The following is a 19,581-nucleotide window of genomic DNA, read 5'->3' as shown; positions in this document are numbered from 1 at the left end:
TGTTTGGCCACACAGTGGTGGTGTAGACAGAGTTTAGTAGAGAGCTGAGTGCACATCCTTTTGTTTTGGATGTTTAGTCAAATTTGACTCTTCGTATTGATTTTAGGGTGCTCAACCTATTGGTCCCTGTCATTGGAAATAATTGAGATACGTACTGGGATGATCGTGAGATCATGCTTGCAAGTCAACTAGCAATGCCTTACCCGTGAATCCTCCTAAGATACCCTTTGAGCACATTTAAAGACTCCTGTTATAGAATGAAGTACTGTCATCTTATTCGCTCTTCAAGTTTTAGTGTATGTAAATGTGAACACAAAACAAGTTTTAAAAATGTTAACAATGTTGATAATAATGAAAATGTAAGTTCTTGATGATAAAGTCAAAATTGCAGAGTTATACAAAGAAAACATGTTAGTTAAAAGTAAACTACTTTTGATTTAAGAAAGGGAGATGTAAAGATAGTGATCATGGTTGCAAGGCAACTAGCGATGCCTTACTGTTTGATTAGACTTGGCTGCCAGCAGGGGGCTGACACACAGTATGCAAATCTGTAATGGAGACTTGCAGCCTCATGGATTGCCTCATTGTGCTGCTTACAACAACTTTAAAGTAAAGAGCCTCTGTGTTGCCAAAGAACTCATGCATACGAATGCAAGATGAAACACGTACCAATGGATTTATTTTAATTTTTGAAATCCTAATTCCTTTGTTCAGTGAAGGGTATTGAAATCTTACAACTGATAGCATATAAATCAGTGGTTCTCAACAAGTAATCCCTATGCCATCGGTGTTCTGTGAGTGGGAAGGAAAGGATGAGAATCACTGCTCTAGACCCAATTGTTACTGAAATATTTTGCTTGAGAAAAATTATCATTGGGCCATTTCCTTTGGAGTTATGAAGCCTTGCACATAACGAGTCAATGAGGTACAATTAAAACAATAGTGTTCAAACTTTTTCTTTCCACCCGCATACCACTTTAAGCAATCCCTTACTAATCACAGAGAACCTATGGCATAGAGAATACTTAAAGTGGTATGGGAGTGGAGAGAAAAAGGTTGAGAACCACTGATATAAATAAATATGAATTCAGCAGTTCTCATGTTTATGGATTCATAAACATTTAATATGTCAAATCCATTACCACTTTTCTGTCACAAACATGGTGCATTGATGTGACAAAATGCATGTAGAGTTCTGTTTAATTTGAATACCAACCTCCTCTTCTGTCAGATTGGTTAGCTTAAATCAGCACAGCTGCAAAATAAACTTCATGTTGGACATGCCAGAATCTATATATTCATGGAGGATACTTCTTTCAGAACTCAAGGGTGCATTCCATCTGGTCTGCGAGACTTATTTACCCTTGGACCCTAGAGGATCCCAAGCACCTTGCCTTTGGTAATCATGACTAAACTCACTGCTCTTCTCTTATAGTTGTAAGTCTGACCATGGAATTAAACTGTTTCAGGGAGGTGGCTACCTATAATTGTTACGTGAGCATAGAGGAGTACATGAGTTCAGTGACTGGCTTAGTACTTGATCGTCCAAAATATTCCGTATGGAATTTAAGATGGAGGTAGGGAGGGGGGTGTTTAAGGAGGAAGCTATATCAGCATTGAGGATGTCACCGAGATAAAATGTTTCACAACTAGGGCTAACCAGAAACTATGGTTGGAAGCAGACATCCAGGCCCTTCTCAGAGCTTGTGATGCTGCCTTCAGGACAGGGTGTAGGATGGCACCAAGATCAGCCAGGTTTCAACTCTCCATTGCAATCTGGAAGGTAAGATGGGGTACTCTTAAATTCACAAACAGCTGTGTGACAATGGCAACACGAGGTACATTTGGCAAGGGATCAAGTCCATAATGGATCACAAGTCAACCTTGCGAATTAAGTACAATGAAGCCTCCCTTCCAGACAGATTGAATACCTTCTATATACAGTTTGTTGAAAAGAACAGGTTGACACCAAAGAAAGCTCTGGTGTTCTCATGATGAACAGCTCCCTTCATAGCCACGGCCAAGGTAAGGAAAACCCTATCCAAGGTGAACCCACACAAGGCAGTAGGACCGGACAACATAACTGGTTGGGCATCGAAGGACTGTGGGGAGAAATGGACAGAGGTATTCACAGAGATCTTCAACACTTCACTGCAGAAGTCCATCATTCGCACAGAGTTCAAGGCAGCCACTTAAGACAATGACAATAACAGGCCTCAGTGATGACTGCCTGGAGCACTGATCTCCACCATTATGAAATACTTTGAAAATCTGGTGATGGAATGCACACCTCTTAGAGACACTGAACCCATTTCAATTTCAATTCGCCTATAGATGAATCCATTCCACAGATGATGTTGTAGCCTTGTTGCTTCACTCCACCCTGGCCTCATATTGCCAGTCTGCTGTTCATTGACTTCAGCTCAACAATCATACTCCAGGGGCTGGTGGAGAAGCTGTCCTCACTGCGACACAACACCCCTCTCTGTAATTGATTTCTGGATTTCCTAACGGAAAGACCACAGTCTGTCGGGTTTGGTAGCAGAACATCGAGCACCATCACACTGAACACTGGTGCACCTCAGGGCTGCGTGCTTAGCCCACTCCTGTTCACATTGCTGACCCACGACTACATCGCCAGATCCAGCGCCAACAGTGTCATCAAGTTTGCAGATGACACAAGGGTTTGTCTCCAACAAAACTCAAATGGCTTAATATCATGCGGCTCACTTGACAGTGGCTTTTCTCTCATCATTATATTTGGTTTCATCAGATATCACTTTTCTTGTAGAACTGCTGGAGCCTGACGTTGGTCGAGGTTCTCGATGTCCAGTGGGTAAAGATACTGAATTGTTTACACCCATGTTTTGTGTGCCCAAGTGTTCTTGGATCTCTTGTATGTGAAAACATTTGGGAACCAAATCACGCTGGAAGCTATCTCCCCTAGAATGAGTGTAGCACAATGATCAAATATTAGATGTGCGCACAGCAGGTACTCTAAAGGGGAATAAAAAGTGGTTGAAATTCGCAGCAATTCAGGCAACATCCATGAAGAGAGAAAAATGCTAATAATCTTTTAAGACAAAGTGTTAGATCTGAAATAAGTTTTAAGTTACATAAAAAGGGTGTGTGTAGAAGGGGGGTGAATAGAAAGAGCACATGAAAGATCTGTAAAAGAGACTGAGTAACACAAGAAGCAGTGGGATGGCTGAAAGCAGGTAGATAAAAAGCACATTTTTAATTCTCCAAGCCTTTTGTCCATGAAGCCAAGTGTTCTGGCAGGTTTCCCAATGCACAAAACATTGAACTATGAAAACCATCATGCTTTCATCTGAAAAATATGCCACAAAAACTTGACCCATGTCCTCCAGAGCACTGTTGACATGGTCTGTGGAAAGCTGATATCTGCACTACTTTTGTTGTCAGCCCAGACAACAAATCACCTGTGCTCAGTGTCTTACAATATACTGGTCTTGTGTCTACTGAAATATCTGAATGTAAGTGTCTGAATTGATGGTTGTAAATGTTGAATTAAATGAAGATGCATAATCCATTTTTTTTAATTAAGAGGAACAGCACGGCAGCGAGCCATCCCTACCGACAAGCACATGCTACCCAAATACTCCAGTTAATCTACACATCCTATATTGTTTTTGGAGAGTGGGAGGAAACCCAGAAGGTCACAGAAAGAATGTCCAAACACCTTACAAATGCCCTAAGATTTGAACCCGGGTCGTTGGCGCTGTAATAATATTGCTCTAACTGTTCCCCACTATCTTCTTGTTAATTCTCCAATACCTGGCCAGATTATGGTGCTTGAGAACCTATAAAGGAAAAACACATAAATTTATTAGGTTGGAGCATGAGGAGTGGTGAAAATAGTAAATGACATACCTGCTTCCACTACATGTAGATTACCAATTAGAAGAAAATAAAAATTGAGGAGATGGCAGCATGTGAGAAGGCAAATCAGGAATGCAAACATTTTCATCATCAATTATTTTGGACCCACTGCTAGCCCCTGCTTTCATAATATCTCTTCTCCAGGATTGCCTATATGTAGATAAGAACATGTAGCCCAGTGGTTCTCAACCTTTTTCTTTCCACTCACATACCATTTTAAGTAATCCCTATGCCATAGGTGCTCTGTGATTAGTAAGAGATTGGTTAAAGTAGTATATGGGTAGAAAGAAAAAGTTTGAAAACCACTGTTTTAATCATACTTAATCGACTCTTTATGTGCACGGTCTCGTAATGGGCTAATGATAATTTTTCTCAAGCTAAATATTTCAGTAACAATTCGGTCTAAAGCAGTGATTCTCAACCTTCCTTTCCCACTCACACATCAACCTTATAAGATATCCCTTACTAATCACACCGATGGCATAGGGATTACTTAAAGTGGAATGTGAGTGGAAAGCTAAAGGTTGAGAACCACTGGTTTAGCCTCTCTCCATTTTAATCCTTTGCTTGATGGCGTCCATTTTATTCCTGTGAGAAAGGTGTACATTTTTCAGTAATATGGTTGCCATATCTGAACAGCTGAGGTAATTGTATGATTTACAGCTGTATGAAATTTGAGAGTGAGATGCAATATCTAAATGCTGGCTATGGATCTCTGTTGATAAAGGTATGAGTGATGGAAATAATTGAATGAAGGAATAATGGAAGATAACTGCTGCCGTTATTTGGAAATTGCATTTGAAAATGTATTCACTGGCCATAATCACTTAGATAATTTAAACTTCTTGCAGAACTTCATTCTTTCTTCATAGCATAATTCCTGGTATTAACGATCTCATTAGTTTTTGATCTCATATCAGAGTTGCAGAAACAAAATAAAAACTTACTTTATATTCAAAGCTGGTGAAGAAACTCATCAGTGTCTCTACAATCACAGCACCTGCAGGCTTTCCTGTTTAACTACTTTATCTTCATACCTAGAGGTCTTCAGCTGGATTTACATACATGAGAACCTTAGAATCATAGAGTTGTACAGGCCCTTCAGCCCAACTTGTCCATGCTGACCAATGTGTCCCACCTGACTGTACTTGGTCCATGTTCCTCTAAACCAATCCTATACATGTACATGTCCAATATTTTCTTAAATGTTTCAATAGTACATGGCTCAACCACTCCTGCCAGCTTTTTCCATACACCCACCAACCTCTGTGTATTTTTAAAAAAAGTTACCCCTCAGCTTCCTGCTAAATTACTCGCCCCTTAATTTAAACTTGCATTCTCCGGTTACTAATTCCCCTACACTGTGCAAAAGACTTTGTGTTCACCCTGATCTAATTTTAAAAATTTAGACATACAACAGGGTAAAAAGCCATTTCAGCCCATGAGTCTGTGCCGCCCAATTAACCTACACACCCATTACATTTCAAATGGTGGGAGGAAACCAGAGCCCCCGTGGAAAACCCACACAGACACAGGGAGAATGCACAACCTCCTTACAGACAGCATGGCATTGGAACCCTGGTCCCCATTGCTGGCGCTGTAACCGCTATGCCAAATGTGCAGCCCAATCCCTCTTATGATTTTGTATACCTCTGAGATCACCACTCATTCTCCTGCCCTCAAAATAATGCCCTAGCCTGATCAACTTCTCCTTATGGCTCAGGTGCTTGAATCCTGGCATCATTCTTGTAAATCTTCTCCAATTTGACATTTTTCCTGTAGTACGGAGACCAAAACTGCACATAAATGAGCCTCACAAATTGTCTTGTGCAAGTGTCACTTGACCTCCTAGCTTCTACACTCTGATGAAATGCCACTTGCCAAACATATTTTTGATCACCCTATCAACTTGTGATGCCACTTTCAAGGTACTATGCACCTGTACTTCTAGATCCCTCTCCTCTACAACACTCCACAGATCCCTACCATTCACTGCGTAGATCTAGCCACTCCTTACATGAAGGCCAGCATCTGCTCCAATCACAATGCATGTTGCTTTAAAAGCCACAATCTATCTTCATTTGGAGCAATGTCACTTGCTATATTGAAGTCCATCCAACATATTAAATGATTGATTCTTAAATCACTGAAATGAACTTGCACTATAAAATTGATGATTGCTACAAAGGTGACATGTTAATTGCAGAATATGATCCTTAACCCCATTTTTGACTGAGAATTCACAGAAAAAGACCCTTCATCTCCTGAAAGCTACCAAATACTTATTGGCATTACATATAGCTTCTATCATGGAGTCCATAGCCTTCTATGCCAGTGTTTCAAATGCACATCAAAATGATTATTAAATGATGTGAGTGTCTGCCTCCACCACCTCCTCATGCAAAGAATTTCAGATGTCAACCATCTTTTTGTTGAGAAAAATTCTTCCTGAAATCCTCTTAATTTTTTACTCTTAATTTTTCTTAATCCTATAGACAGTCCTACAAAGAGAAAAAAAATCTCCCCATATGTACTCTATTTACACTCATAATTGCGCAACTTAATTCAAAAACTACATAAGCCACTCCACTCTAAATAAAACAAACACGTCCCTACATTCTGGTGGGTCTCTTCTGCATCCCCTTCCTTGTGTGGCTCCCTCCATCTATTAGTTTCATCCTCAGGTTTTTCCGTGTCTCAAATTGTAATTGTGAATATGATTCATTCTTAAGACCTGGAAATAAATTTGTAGCATTAACAGTGAAAAAAATCTTGTCAACATCATGTCTAAAGTAGAATGAATACCGGTGTCACTTGAAAATGGAAAAAATAATTCTCACAAAAGAATTTTGGAAATTTCAGTTTAGAGTCTAAACTTTCAAACCCACTTTTGTAATCTTCTGACTGATTAATCTAAATGTTTATAGGAATCCTCGGTCATTTTTCACCAAGTCTATATTCTGAGTTTACTGTAATAGTGTTTGAAAGGTCACACCAAATCTCCCTCATCACAACTTTATAAAAATCTTCAGTATTTATCATAACTTTGCATCAGCAGTCAGAATTTCATTTGCAGACGAAAATGACCTCAGTTGTTTACAGTTAACTATGTTCCTTAAAATCTGTAAGCTGCTGAAGTTTCCAACTCATTTAACTTTAAGGATAAATTAAACGATCTAGTCTTTTTCAAAGGATACATTTGTTGCTGATCTTTTCATTATATTAACTTGATTACATTTGGTGGTTAATTGTTAACATATGAAATAAAATTTAAAATCAACATGATTTATTTCAATGGGTCTTGGGGAGTATGCAATGGTTTCAGATGCCCAGAGGATTTTCATACTGTTTGCAAAATTAATATTCACATTAACTGGATTTACTGTCAGATGCTGCCTGACTTTGCTGAGGTTTTTTTCAACATTTTCTATTTTTGTTTCAGATTCCAGCATTTGCAATTTTTTTAAATTTTTCACCTGTTCATGATCAACTTTTCTCCAGAAACATCTGGATCACCTGTATATTCTTGATTTTAATTTTATTAGAGAGCATCTGGTGATTTTTAATTATAATGAGTGATTGGGAATTAAACACCATTTAAACAAAGGTGCTCTATTCAAATGGATGATCTGATTAATCATAAGAAGGAAAAGAGCCACCAGATTCATACAGATAATAAAAATAATTGAGAGAATTGAATGTATCATTCAATGAATGCCCTTCTGTTTTGTTAAACAATCTCGTGATCTCTCAAACCCTGCCTTATCACCCTTGCCCTATTTTAACTAAAATTTTTACAATAACATGTACCCTGCACTTTTGTTTTATACAATATGCATTCCATAGTCCCAGTATCTGCCATAGTTAATCTCCCACGATTTACAACCTATTTAACTTCCTCCAGAGGTGTCAATTGTCCATTATGTAGATTATTTTCTCCTGCAAGGTCCATTGTCTCAGAGGTGCTTGATGTGTTGATCTTCTCCCTCAGGGGACGGGTGTGGGCAATTAACATTGATAAGGTGCAATGCCCTCGCCAGAATATCCTGTTTCTTGGAATACCATGTCACTCAAGCCAAAGAGAAGTTCGCACAACTTCCAAGATCAAAATTTTGAATTTTTCCATTTTGTATGTATCCAATTCCCACATTGGTTTGTAATTTGTACGTGTGTGATTCAGTGTGGCTACTACTTTTCTACACTCGCTATAAATTGGGCATTTTGTTTATTTCCAGTATGACTTTCCTGCACTCGCTATAAATTATGTGTGTTGTTTATTGCCAGTGTGACTTTCCTGCACTCGCTATAAATCGTGTATGTTGTTTATTGCCAGTATGACTTTCCCACGTTCACTCTAAATTATGCATTTTGTTTATTGCCGGTGTGACTTTCTCATGCTCACTATAAATTGTGTGTTTTGTTTATTGCTGGTATGTTTTTTCCATGCTCACCATAAATTGTGTGTATTGTTTATTGCTGGTATGACTTTCCCATGCTTGCTATAAATTGTGCATGTTGTTTATTGCCAGTGTGACTTTCCCGCATTCATTATAAATTGTGCGTTTTGTTTATTGCTGGTATATCTCTCTCACGCTCATTATCAATTATGTGTATTTTTTATTGCTGGTGTGACTTTCCCATGCTCACTATAAATTGTGCATTTTGTTTATTGCTGGTATGTCTTTTCCACGCTAACTATAAATTGTGCATATTGTTGATGGTGTGACTTTCTCCATGCTCATCATAAATTGTGCATGTTGTTTATTGCCAGTGTTACTTTCCCATGCTCCCTATAAATTGTGCGTGTTTTTCAACATGTAAAAACTTCTTGAAAAGCGTGCAGACTTGAGTTCCAAGTTTGGGCCTCAGAATTGTGCCAAATGCAAGGATTTTCATTTGGCAGGAAGTGAGTTATGAGCAGAAATGTACTTCAGCTATGTTAATGTTTTATATTTGAACTATTTTAACACTCTTTTAATTATTTATAATTGCTCAATTAATTTTTCAACATCTTCATCAGAGTTATGACAAAGGCCCATGCCCTGGTTCATAATCTGCTGATGTAATCTAAAAACTGAACAAACCAAATAATTGAAGTATGCTTTGGATGCTGTTCGTGAACGTATAATAAAGTTTTAAAAAGTATCATAAAATGTTATTTATTTTTTTAAAGAAGTTCATTTCAACAACCATATCATATATAACAACTCGAGTCTTGGGTTTTGGAAGTCTGTAAAATAATAATTACAATTGAATATTTGGCTGACGAAACATTATGCTCATCCGGTACATAATCACTTAGTGCGGCCTAATTCAGTTGTTGTAGCTGTAACCACTGGACCTGTGGGTTCATTGATACTACAAGCCTCTCTTACTTTTTCCAGTCCAGGTTGGTAACTCCAATTGAATGAGCCATTAGTTGGGCGCAACGGTCCTTGCTCGTCCCCTTAACACTGAGCCAAGGGGCTGGGTGGAAGATCAGGCTCTGGGACACTCGCTGCAAAGCGCAGGTGTAGAGGTCAGTTTTCTCCTTCAAACTCTTGCCAGGTAAGTGCCCTTGTGGTTGGCGCACTAAAACAAAATATCCAGTGCATCTTGTTATTATCAATGTTTGAAAAGCAAAATGTTACATTGGTTATGATTGGAGGGGGCCTAAATTAATCACTTTTCTTTCTGTCCATAGATTCCAGAAAAATCACAACATGGGGAGAGAAGAAAGAGATTCTCCAAAAACGTTATTCCCCTGCTGTATCACTGTTGACTCCAAAGAGAAATTGCATCAAGTAATTCTATCACTATGTTCAACTGAAAAACTTGGGGATTAAAAAACAAAATACTTGTGCAAAAGAATCGGTGTTCAGGTGTTTGGTGTGGATAGATTTTGTTTCTTCATTGTGAATGTTTGGTTCTCACAGTAAAAATTCACCCAATGGATATCATTTCCTGTAGGTAAACTGCTAGAACTAATGTTCAGACATGTGGAAGATTAAGGGTTAGCTGTGCCTGCTTAGAGATGTAAGCACAATGCCAGCTTTAAACAACAAGGAAAACTCACCAGCATTGGATTCAGTTTAGCAAAAAATGAAGTAAAAGTATGGTCCAGCAACAAAAAATAGTTGGTAAACCATTGAGGAGGAATTTTACTAATATTCTTACTCCAGAACAGAGGAAATTGTGGTTAAGCATAATTTTTAGCTTTGAATATTTTTGAATTCAGTTACGGTATAATTTGGCATATATGTTGACTGGCCTATAAGTCGACCTTATTTTAAGGTATATCTGGTGTACAAGTTGACCCCAATTTTCTTGTTGCTTGAGAAGCCCCTTTGATCGGCGTACTAGTCGATCCCCAAAGCACATGATGCCTGAGATGGGCTTTTGACCAGCGTATACATTGACCCGCATAGATCGCGTGGATTGATCTGCTGGATGTTGGGTAGAGGTGATTGCTATCATGGAGGGTCCATCGATGCAATGCAATGTGAAACAAAAATATGAAGTGAGCTTTAAGTTGAAAGTGTTGCAAGAAAATTTGATGTGGATGAGAAGTTGGTAAGAGATTGAAGGAAGAAAGAAGAGACTTTAAGAAACATACCAGAAAGGCAATTTTTTTGAGAAAAGGAATCACTTGTTGGCCAGATTTGGAAAATCACGTTGCAGGATGGGTACATGAACAGAGGCAAGATTGCTGCATAGCCACCTGAAATAAAATAAGAACATTTGCACTGCAGTGGGCAAAGTCACACCCAGCCCTCAGTGATGATTTTGAGGTAACAGTAGGCTGGTGCAGTCATTTCATGAACAGGAAATATCTGGTATTACACTAAAAAAACAAAAAATTTCAGAGAAACTACCAAAAGATCTTGACCATAAAGTTGTAAGTTTTTACCGGTTTATTATACAGAACTGGCAGAAACACCAAATATCAGAAACATGGACGAAACCCCCATGAATTTCGACGTGATAAGCAATAGAATGGTGGAACGTAAAGATGAAAAAATTGTTCAAACCAGAAGTACAGGCTATGAAAGGACCAGGTTTACCATGGTGTTATCGGGCAAGGCCTATGGGACAAAGTTGAGAACCATGGTAATCTTGAAACACAAAATTAAACTGAAAATGAAATTCCCTGCAGGTATTTTTGTATATTTTCATGAAAAAGGGTGGATGGGTGAAAATGGTGTAGAACTATTGACAGCGTGTGGAACCGGCGGCCAGGGGATTTACTCAAAGAACGGAGTTTGCTGGTCTGGGATATGTTTCGTAGCCACTTAACTGAGAACACTATAAGTCGATTAGCATTGCATAATACTTATATGACAGTTGTCCTGAGTGGTTTAATGTCTATATTGCAACCTCTCAATGTTTGCATGAATAAGCCATTCAAAGACAAGGGATGGAATACATGGATGTCGAGTACAGAAAAGTTGTTTACTGTAGAGGTTAAAACCTTGTGTTTATGATTTGTGATTGGTTTTTGTACTTTCCCATTAAAGATTAATTGTTTTTCTGGAGTTACCATGGTTATTATGACGTCTTATGTCGTAATGTCTGAGTGGACGAGGAACTCATTTCTCATTCTTGGAATGACCTTGGAAGAGAAATAAGCCCTCGAAAAACTTTTCTTTGAATTTATTATTATTATTCATCATCATTATTATTCATTTATTATTTATTATTGTTTATATTTGTTTGAAGTTGAGTATCGTTATCATTTACAACATGCATTGTTTTACTAATTGTTATGAAGTGCAGAGCTATGAAAATATTTATTCACTTTTATCAATGAAAAACGTAAAGCTATTTACAGCTGCAATTAGGAAGTTTGATTTATTTAGATGAATAAGATGCAATTCAGATTATCGAGGCTTACTTTCCTTGGAAGATGACAAATTTTGAGATTGGAAAATAGCAGAAGCTGGGAAGTGTCATCTACATTTACAAAAGGCGGGGACAAAGTAGAGACTGTGATAAAATCATTTAAAAAGTGCAGTATCTCTTGCGCAACTGATGGCATGAAGATGATTTACTGCATAGCACTGAATTTGAAACCGCCTCATCTGATACAGGCTGGGACCCTTATGATGACTGTTTAAACTGTGAGAGTATGGATGAGCTTGCTGCCATCTTTCCTTCAGACGATGATAGGGAGAGTGAATTTGAAGGGTTCTAAATGTGTTGTGGTTTTCAGACAATGACAGTGATTTTGAAGGGTGAAAATTGTGCTGTTGTTTTCAATAAAAATTTCAATGAAAATTTGTTGCAGTCAGGTTTTTCTTTGGTTTTTTTAAGGGCCGACTCATACGCCAGGTCAATGTGGATGGGATTTTGAGCTGAATTTAAGGTCTCAAAATTATACCCGGCATACAAATCAACCCCCATTTTTTGGGTTTCATGCCAAAATATATGGTACTTAATAGCCTTCACAGAATGTGGGCATCTTTGGAGTGTACACATTCATATTTGATTGAGATATTAATATAAAAATTTAAACCATTTAAAACTGATACGTCAATTGATAATATAGGTAGTGGCTTCCTGTAAATAAGCATTATAGATGCCCAAATATTTCCATTTGTATAATTTTCAGATAATGAAATAATCTGTGTGGCAAAACCTAGCCAACTGGATATGACATAACATCAATGGAGGTGTTCAATTATGTGCAACACAAAAGCACTAGAAAATGACAATTCTCTATCTTTTTCTTTCCCCTCACATACCACCTTAAGTGACCCCTTATTAACCTATGGCATTTTACCTTGACGCCACTTTTCTGCAAAAACACAATATCCCTTGTTTACTTTAGTATCCAAAAAATTTTCAAACATTTGAAATATTAAAATAAATGAAAGATCCATGTTGCATCTATAGAAATAAAATCTGATTGCTCCTTGTCTCAACCTGACTTAATGCTCAAGTTTTGTTTACTTTCTTTCTCTTCAACTATTCCCATTAATGACCACTACACCTTTTTACTACAACAACCCTGACCTCAACCTTTCAGACATGCTTTCGGAAGGCCTTTTAAGGTGGACTACACACCCCAGTGTAAAGCTGCATAATCTCCCCACCCCCACCTTGCGGCTAAAGACATACTTAGCTGAATATGGCAGAAGTGCCTCCGAGGTGCTGAGGCCAACCCTCAGGAAGGAATAATTGGCAGAGCGCCAGGCTTTGATGAGGCACCTGAATGTGCAGCCGCTGTAATTGGCTGCCTGGGGTGAGCTGATGACACCTATCAGCTGGTGACCCAACGCCCCACTGCCTGACAGCCCCCCACTGCCTGACAGACTCCACCCCACTGGGACCGTCGGGGCAGGGGTGGCCGGTGGGGGCTGTTGCGGGGGGGGGGGAGGGGCAGCCAGTGCAGGCTGTCACAGCACGGCTGGCCGCTCCTGCACCAGGGCTGCACTCTGCAGCTCAAATTGCGGCATAGCAATAGTGGTCTTCCCTACTTATCATATACCCCACGCAGCTGGAACTATTGTGGGAAACGTAAAGCGATTCCACCTGCATGAGGGATTATGGGTAAGGAAGACAGCCATTGCTATGCCACGTATTTATGATGGGTGGCACTGTGGCACCAGTCGCCCCGCCTCCATCAGTTTCAGAGGCTCTACAAGGCACCTCTGGATATGAATAGGCCCTTTCAGGTGGACCAGGTAACGCTGCAAGCAGCCTTTTAGAATGCCATCTAAAAGGTGAGTCCGCAAGTTAAGATCCGCTCCTGCCGCCGACCTCAAGGTGGAGGGTCCACCTGAAAGGACCTTTTGTATCAGGCATCCCCACTTTATCGTCAACATTAATTTAATTTCTCCTTTTCCCAGTTCTAATGAAAGTTCAGTACAATTCCGATTATTTGAAATCGGATTCTCCAAAATCCCATTTTTTCTGAATATTAAAAAAAAATTTGGACAAATGAGGATATCCGAAACAAATCAGAAATCCTCAGTTATCCAAAAAATTTTCGGAGTCGAACCGACCTCACAGCTTGAAAAAAAATTCACTCGACATGATATTAGAGCGACAATTGTCCTTGTTTCAGGTAATTCCCTCCCCTCTCTCTTTTCATTTCTTCTTTACCTACTTATATTGACATTTTTTTGTCCAACTTTCCCCTCTCACTGACTCCCAGCCACAAACTTGGAGAATCCTTTGTCCCAGCGTCATCAAGGAGAGCGGCCTCCGAAGCAGGAGTGAGACCTCGAGCTCAGTGGCATTCCATCCCCTCCCCATTCTCCTTGGCATACTGGAGCCCCAATGCCATCTCTGAACCCTCCCCTTGGCCTACTACTGCACTCACACACTGGACTCAGCACTGGGGATGTGTCGGGGATCAGCGGCAGTGGTTGGGAGTTCTTGGTGATCTTGGCCAGCTTTTTTTTTGATGAGAATTAAACATTATTTTAATGTTTAAATAGCCTTCCCTTGTTGTTTAAACATTGGTGCAAGTGATTTGCTGTTGCTACTGGGCTGTTTTTTAAAAATCACCAGTTTATCCGACATAGGCCCGATCCCAACCATTTCAGATAATTGGAGTTTTAACTCTTCAAAATAGGGCAAACATAACACTTGCTTTTTTTCATTGCTTATTTGACCTGAAATTAGCATACACTTATGTACAAGGAGACCTAAATACTTTAAAGGTGAAACACTTATAATGGTGGAGAAACTCAGAAGGATATGCAACAGCAATAGGAAGTAAAGGGTAATCAATATTTCAGGCCTGAAGCCTTTCTCAAGGTTTGAGCAAAAAGCAGGTAAGCACCTTGATAAAAGGTGGTAGAGGAGAGAGGAAGGAGCAGGAGGAAGAGTGCAGGCAAACAGGTAGGAGATTATTGATAGATATTGGTGGGAATGTAGAAGATAAAAAAGCTGAAAAATGAGGGTGAAGGAGGTAGGGAGCTGGATGAAAGGAAAGAGACTCAGAGGAGGTGCTAACAGAAACTGGAAAAGCCAATATTAATGACGTTGGAGAGTGTTCAGATGGAATGTGAGGTGTTGTTCCTCCAATTTACAGGCAGCCTCAATTTGGCTGGCATGCGGCCATGGAGAGACACGTTGGTGTGGGAATGGTGTGTGGAATTAATTGACCCCTGTTATTGAGCAGACAGAGCAAAGGTACTCAACAAAATGATCTCCCCATCTGCGTCCAGTCTCTTCAATGTAGACAGGGGCAGCAAAGACCGCAACAGTCAATGTAGTGTTGATACCTGAGATCCCACCTTTCTTATCCCACCTGTGATTTTTTTACCTGTTAGCCTACTTTCCTGTTTAACTACTTTGAAGATAAACCTCTTTCAGTTTCTGGCCATTTGAACAATACTCTGTCTTTCTCTTTTTCTCTAAATGGATGACCTTAATTTTCCATATCCTATCTGTCCTTGCTAATTCACTCAGTCGATCTACATCTTTGCAAAGCATCTCTGTATTCTTCTCACAAACTACACAGCTAACTAGCATGGTATCTTTACATTTGGATATATTATTATTGGTCGCCTCCTAAGATCTCCACATTGCAGAAGTCAGTTTCCAGTCAACTTTATTTATTTCACAAGATATTAAGAACTGCTGAGTACTAGATATATCAAAGGCAATGGGACCAAACAACATCCAGCTGGTTTTCATTCTGAATACCTGTAGATCTGACCCAGCTGTGCCTCCAACCAAGCTGTTGCAGTGTAGATAAAACACTAGAATTTTTGTGACTGTGTAAAATTTTCAGACTTATACTGTTCCCATAAAATAGGACACATCCAATCTAGGTAATTATCTCCTAATCAGCAAATGATAGAAAGGTGTATGCAACAATCTTTATCAAGTCAAACTTACTCACCAATAATCCCCTTGCTGTTTGATTTTTGACAGGACCATTCAGCTCAATCCTCACCACAATCTTGGTTTAAATGAGGATCAAAGTGCTGAATTTCAGAGGAGAGGTGAGAATGACTGGCCTTGCCATTAAAGCAGTCTTTGATCAAGGAACACTGTTAAATCTAAGATCACCTGACATCAAAGTGAAAACTTCTGCATGGTCGGAATCATATATTCTATTTCAAGTATATTGGTATCTGATTGTACATACACATATACAACTCTACAAAACAGGAATTCTCTGGTCCATAGAGCACCCTTTTTTTGTGTAGTCTTCCAAAGGCGCTATTTGCCTTGGCGAGTCTGTTGTCTATCTCTTTGTCGATCCTGGCATCAGATGAAATGGTGCAGCCGAGGTAGGTAAACTGGTTGACTTTTTTGAGTTCAGTGTGCCCGATGGAGATGTGGGGGGGCTGGTGGTCATGGTGGGGAGCTGGCTGATGGAGGACCTCCGTTTTCTTCAGGCTGCCTTCCAGGCCAAACGTTTTGGCAGTTTCCGCTGACGTCATGCGCTGGAGAGCTGGCTCTGAATGGGCAACTAAAGCAGCATCGTCTGCAAAGAGTAGTTCACGGACAAGTTGCTCTTGTGTCTTGGTGTACACGAAAGAGTCTGGAAAAACAACCACCTGAAGAAACACACAAAGATCAGCATATACAGAGCCTTTGTCATACCCACGCTCCTGTTCAGCTCCGAATCATGGGTCCTCTACCGGCATCACCTACAGCTCCTAGAACACTTCCATCAGCGCTGTCTCCGCTCCATCCTCAACATTCATTGGAATGACTTCATTACCAACATCAAAGTACTCGAGCTGGCAGTGTCCGCAAGCATTAAATCCATGCTGTTGAAGACCCAACTGCTCTGGGTGGGTCACGTCTCCAGAATGGAGGACCATCGCCTTCCCAAGATCGTGTAATATGGCAAGCTCTCCACTGGCCACCGAGACAGAGGTGCACCAAAGAAGAGGTACAAGGACTGCTTAAAGAAATCTCTTGGTGCGTGCCACATTGACCACCGCCAGTGGACTGATATCACCTCCAACCGTGCATCTTGACGCCTCACAGTTCGGCAGGCAGCAACCTCCTTTGAAGAAGACCGCAGAGCCCACCTCACTGACAAAAGACAAAGGAGCAAAAACCCAACACCCAACCCCAACCAACCAATTTTCCCTAGCAACCGCTGCAACCATGCCTGCCTGTCCCGCATCGGACTTGTCAGTCACCAGCAGACGTGAACATACCCCTCCATAAATCTTCATCCACAAAGCAAGCCAAAGAAAAGAAAGAAGAAGAAGAAGAAGAAAAGAGCACCCTACACACAAACAATATACATGCATAGTGAGCCAAAATAAATATATAAAAGATTTTACAGGTTTCTAGAATTGTTTAGCTGTCTCATTGCCTTCAGGAAGAAGGATACAATGCTTTTATGCTCCTGTACCTCTTCCTTGATGGTAGTGTCTCAACAATAAAGTGGGCTAGATGGTAAGGGTCCTCAATGATTCTCAGAGCCTTGTATTTATTTCAAGCTGTCCCAGTTTTTATTCCAAAATCCTTTTCTGACAACATTGACTCTAAAATATCTTATATTTGGAATAAAAATAATCCCAGATTGAATAAATTCCATTTGCAGTAATTAAAGAAGGTGGTATGGTTTTACCTAATCTTAGATTCTATTATTGGGCAGTTAACATTCATTACATTATTTTCTGGATTGAATATTCTGATAAATTTGAATACTCTTATTGGGTAGATTGGGGATTGAATTCTGTGAAGAGGTATTCAGTAGCCTCTATTGAGAGCAGCTCTTCCTTTTACACTTTCTAAGATTAGTAGATATACTTTCAATCAAAACTTAAACATATGTTACGGATTTGGCTTCAATTTCAGAAGTTCTAGCACCATTTCATCTAGCACCATTTCTCGTGATTATTTTTTTCAACCATCTAAAATTGATCAAGGCTTCTCTTTTTGGAAAGTTAAAGGAATTGTTTCTTTTTCAGATTTGTTTATAGATGGTAGTTTAATGTCTTTTGAACAATTATCTAATAAATATAATTTACCTAAGTCACATTTTTAGATGCTTTTTAAATTACAAAATTTCTGAATACTTTACTGCTTAACTTACCAACATTGTACCAATTGGATTAGTTGATTTTTTTTCCCCATTTGAACTCTTCTCATAAGGGTTTAATAGGCAACATTTATAATAAGTTATTAAGATTGCAATCAAATTCTAATGACAAAATTAAAAGGACCTGGTAAAAGGAACTTCAGTTACATCTTCCAGAGGAATTATGGGAGAAGTTCTTTGGATTGGTTAATACCTCTTCAATGTGTGCTCACTATTCTTTGATTCAGTTTCATGTGGTACATCGGACTCGTATGTCGTAAGACAAATTGGATCATAATTTTTTTCAAACATTAGTCCTATTTGTGATAGATGTAAATCAGAAGTGACTTCTCTAACTCATATGTTTTAGTCTTGTTGTTTGTTAGAGTTGCCCCCCAAAGTTCCTCAACATGGTTATCCAACGGCACGAAAACCAACAAGGTCGGGTCAGATACAGCAATGAGCTCTCTGAACCCTTCTCCATTAACAATGGCGTGAAGCAAGGCTGCATTCTCGCACCAACCCTCTTTCCAATCTTCTTCAGCATGATGCTGAACCAAGCCATGAAAGACCTCAACAATGAAGACGCTGTTTACATTCGGTACCGCACGGATGGCAGTCTCTTCAATCTGAGGCGCCTGCAAGCTCACACCAAGACACAAGAGAAACTTGTCCGTGAACTACTCTTTGCAGACGATGCCGCTTTAGTTGCCCATTCAGAGCCAGCTCTCCAGCGCTTGACGTCCTGTTTTGCGGAAACTGCCAAAATGTTTGGCCTTGAAGTCAGCCTGAAGAAAACTGAGGTCCTCCATCAGCCAGCTCTCCACCATGACTACCACCACCCCCACATCTCCATCGGGCACACAAAACTCAAAACGGTCAACCAGTTTACCTATCTCGGCTGCACCATTTCATCAGATGCAAGGATCGACAACGAGATAGACAACAGACTCGCCAAGGCAAATAGCGCCTTTGGAAGACTACACAAAAGAGTCTGGAAAAACAACCAACTGAAAAACCTCACAAAGATTAGCGTATACAGAGCCGTTGTCATACCCACACTCCTGTTTGGCTCCGAATCATGGGTCCTCTACCGGCATCACCTACGGCTCCTAGAACGCTTCCACCAGCGTTGTCTCCGCTCCATCCTCAACATTCATTGGAGCGACTTCATCCCTAACATCGAAGTACTCGAGATGGCAGAGGCCGACAGCATCGAGTCCACGCTGCTGAAGATCCAGCTGCGCTGGGTGGGTTATGTCTCCAGAATGGAGGACCATCGCCTTCCCAAGATCGTGTTATATGGCGAGCTCTCCATTGGCCACTGTGATAGAGGTGCACCAAAGAAGAGGTACAAGGACTGTCTAAAGAAATCTCTTGGTGCCTGCCACATTGACCACCGCCAGTGGGCTGATATCGCCTCAAACCGTGCATCTTGGCGCCTCACAGTTTGGCGGGCAGCAACCTCCTTTGAAGAAGACCGCAGAGCCCACCTCACTGACAAAAGGCAAAGGAGGAAAAACCCAACACCCAACCCCAACCAACCAATTTTCCCCTGCAGCCGCTGCAACCGTGTCTGCCTGTCCCGCATCGGACTTGTCAGCCACAAACGAGCCTGCAGCTGACGTGGACTTTTACCCCCTCCATAAATCTTCGTCCGCGAAGCCAAGCCAAAGATTGGATGGATA

General features: G+C 40.2%; 1 long non-coding RNA gene across 2 annotated transcripts in view; it reads right to left on the bottom strand.

The window, feature by feature from the left end:
- Positions 1–3,558: 3,558 nt before the first annotated feature.
- The window catches only part of LOC138761856 (uncharacterized), a 68,136-nt gene continuing 52,113 nt past the window's right edge, over positions 3,559–19,581 (bottom strand). For both annotated transcript variants that reach the window (XR_011356545.1, XR_011356544.1), the window contains exons 2-4: positions 9,279–9,474; positions 6,520–6,637; positions 3,559–3,824 (exon numbers count right to left, since the gene is read on the bottom strand). This is a non-coding gene — a long non-coding RNA (uncharacterized lncRNA). The remainder of the gene's footprint in view (positions 3,825–6,519; positions 6,638–9,278; positions 9,475–19,581) is intronic.

The sequence above is a fragment of the Narcine bancroftii genome, chromosome 4, assembly GCF_036971445.1.
Source record: "Narcine bancroftii isolate sNarBan1 chromosome 4, sNarBan1.hap1, whole genome shotgun sequence".
NCBI classification, from domain to species: domain Eukaryota; kingdom Metazoa; phylum Chordata; class Chondrichthyes; order Torpediniformes; family Narcinidae; genus Narcine; species Narcine bancroftii.
This window is presented reverse-complemented; position numbering and strand designations above follow the sequence as displayed.